The sequence below is a fragment of the Equus przewalskii genome, chromosome X (assembly GCF_037783145.1).
Source record: "Equus przewalskii isolate Varuska chromosome X, EquPr2, whole genome shotgun sequence".
Lineage (NCBI taxonomy): Eukaryota > Metazoa > Chordata > Mammalia > Perissodactyla > Equidae > Equus > Equus przewalskii.
The window spans coordinates 21,648,271-21,651,241 of NC_091863.1; the positions used below are offsets into that span (position 1 = coordinate 21,648,271).

General features: G+C 38.7%; 1 pseudogene; it reads right to left on the reverse strand.

Annotated features, from left to right (window-relative positions):
• Window positions 1-562: 562 nt before the first annotated feature.
• Window positions 563-1,404, reverse strand: LOC103561690 (protein tyrosine phosphatase type IVA 1 pseudogene; annotated as a pseudogene).
• Between the last annotated feature and the right edge of the window lie 1,567 nt (window positions 1,405-2,971).

Sequence of the window (2,971 nt, forward strand, 5' to 3'; positions counted from 1 at the left end):
ATCAGAAAGTATTTCAACGTTTTAAAAACATTTACTGAATTTAAAAAACATTTGGAAATATTTTACTAAAAATATTTAATAGCCCCCCTTCCCCCCAGTTTTTCCTCAGGCTCTCTCTGTTAAATTGCACCCCAAAGTGCAAACTTCAAATTAATTATAGTTCTTTTTCATCAGGAAACTTTAAAGACAGGTGCTTCTGTGCAACAGAGATTGAACTGTTAAACAGAGTTTTGTGTGTGTGATTTTTCAAAACGGAAGTTTTTGTAACAGCACAAAAATTAAATTTATAGACACAAAAATCACCAACGACTACAAATCCAGCAAAATTAATGGTTGTATAAACCCTACTATATATCAGTTTGAATGTGGAAGATATAAAGTGAGCAGGTGATCATACAGGCCCTACTTTCAATGTTTGAAATGACTGAAGGAATAAACCACCTAAGGACAGTATGACACTAAACGTTTAAAACTATTGTGCTGGGTATTTTGGCACCATATTACTCTAAATTTCTTATATATTGACAAGATACAATTAATACAAATGAAAAACACATTTTAAATATTGAAGAGCTGGAATCTTTTACTAAATGTCAAAATAATATCAGAGAGAGGGCTCCAATTCTGGCAAGCTTGTGGCTTGCTGAAACTGTTTTTCAATGTTGCTACGGAAGTTTCATTAGACGTAGTATTCCCCAAGCCTCCGTAATGGCTAATATAAAAAAAAAAAAATTAAGGTTCTGTCTTAAGTTTCATTTCCAAGTCCGTAGCATCAGAGTGCCCTTTTACTGAACGAAACAGTTGCATCTGGAGTTTCTGAGGCGAAAGCACATTGTAGGACGGTACTTCTCCAAATACAAAAGTTGCTTGCTGTTAAAAGCTCCACGTCGCTTTTGTCTTATGAATTGCACCGCATCTTCAGATTTCATTCCACCTTCAATTAATGCTATGGCAACCAGCACTGGAGCTCTCCCAAGACCTGCTGCACAGTGAACCGCAATACAAGAACCAGGATCTTGGCGAAATTTCTGCTTTATAAGTTTTAACCACTTCTCTACAATGTGCCTGGGTGGTGGTGCACCATCATCAAAAGGCCAGTCCAGAACCTGGATGCCTTCTTTTTCCAAAATAGCCGTGTTGTAAGTTGCTTCACACACTCTTACTATGATGGTAACTCCGTTCCTCTTAAGTTCCTGTAAGAATTTGTTTAAGGAGGCATTGGTTGGACTGTGCGCAATAAGAAATCTCATATTCCTGTACGCAATCTCTACAGGAGCAGGACGGTTCATCACAGTGATGCTGATGTAATTAAGTATTTAAAAAATGCAGAAAGAATATAAAGGAACTGAAGTCTACTTCAAAATACTCCAGTTGAAAGTTTCAGTGAGTTGAATATGAAATTACAAGTAATAGGGAATTAAATTTACCTTCAAATAAAACGTATCACTGTTTCGGCACAGTAGCACTGAGTCAATAGAAAATCAGTGCACTCAGCTTTACTCCATTCAAATCAGAATTCTTACAAAATGTCGTGCCGCTCAGTTCAGCTCTTCACTGTCCAGGTTTATTTGTTTTTATGGAAACATCTTAGGTATTAACAACTTTCTAGAATTCACTAGTCTGCGTAGAGGTTGGACTGGTCCTGGCAGTAATGCCTACTCACCTTTAGAAAGTCCACAAATGCTTGACGAAGAACCCCGGAGAACTGAGGGCTATTCACTCCTTGACGAAGGTGGCATAATCAGACAGCCGGTTAGCAAACAGAAGTGACGTTACCCAGCGCACAGCTCAGGGGAAAGCTCACCACTGAGCAGATCTATTGGCACCTGAGTCCAAAACGCTCCTTCTCTAGCCTACGTCACAAACCCTCCCTTTCTCCCTTTCTGCGCAAAGGACACCGGGAGAACCAGGCCATCCTTCAGGATCAGGGGATTCCCCGTCAAGTGCTGCCTAGGAGGGGCGGGGCAGAGGTAAAGCGTAGCCTAGAGCGTCACAAAGGGGACGTGGCTGCCCACATGCCAGAGCTATTTTCTTTTCATATGGTAACTTTTGGTAAATTAGTTTACACATCTTCCCTCACAGTGTCAGATTAGACGACCATTAAATGTCAGTTCTCTTTCTTCATATAAACAACAAACAAAAGGCAATGTTAGAGGTTTCCCTGAATTGAAATAATTTAACAATAGAATAATTGATTGAGATACCGATTATTCCTTTGGCTCAGCTGTTAGGTGGTCCTGGGCTCCAGGCTGACTTGGAAATCATTCAGTTTTTTCCTCCATTTGCCGCAAAACTGATGTGTTTATATCCAGCCTCTACAGGAATTTCAAATCAATTTCCCCACATACAAGCATGATTTGGTTTCTAAGACTTAATAAAAAGTATTTTAAAAAAAGAAAAGAATGAGAATATCAGCCAGTCTAAGGGGGATCTAAACCTCATCATCCCAATGGACTTAAAATTCTTAAGATATTTACTTCTATCCAGGATAAGGAGGAAGCTTGAGTGGAACTGAGAAAGGGATTGTGGAGTGAATTAGAGCAACTGACTCCCTCTATCCTGGAGTGGGGATTGGGTAAGAGAATTCAAATGACCACTGTATTTTCTGAGAAATCTAAAGGTTCAAAGGGACTCTTTCCACCACTTAAACTACAGGGGGTGAGATTGAAATTAGTGTGGAAAAAGATTGTGGAAAGGGAGTATATGATGTATGTATGCGTATAATGATATCATACGTATCTTCTCTGGGTAGATAAGAAAAATAATGTATGTCTATATGACTATATTCCTATTCTTTATTCAAGCACATGGTGAGGAAACAGGGCATGTGTAATTCAAAATTACACCATACTTGCCATAACACAGTATGGTTAACTTCTTTAATTCACTGAGTTATTGGAAAATTGCAAATCGCTTGACTTATATGCCTAGGAACAACTATATGTATGTATGCATATATATACACACACGT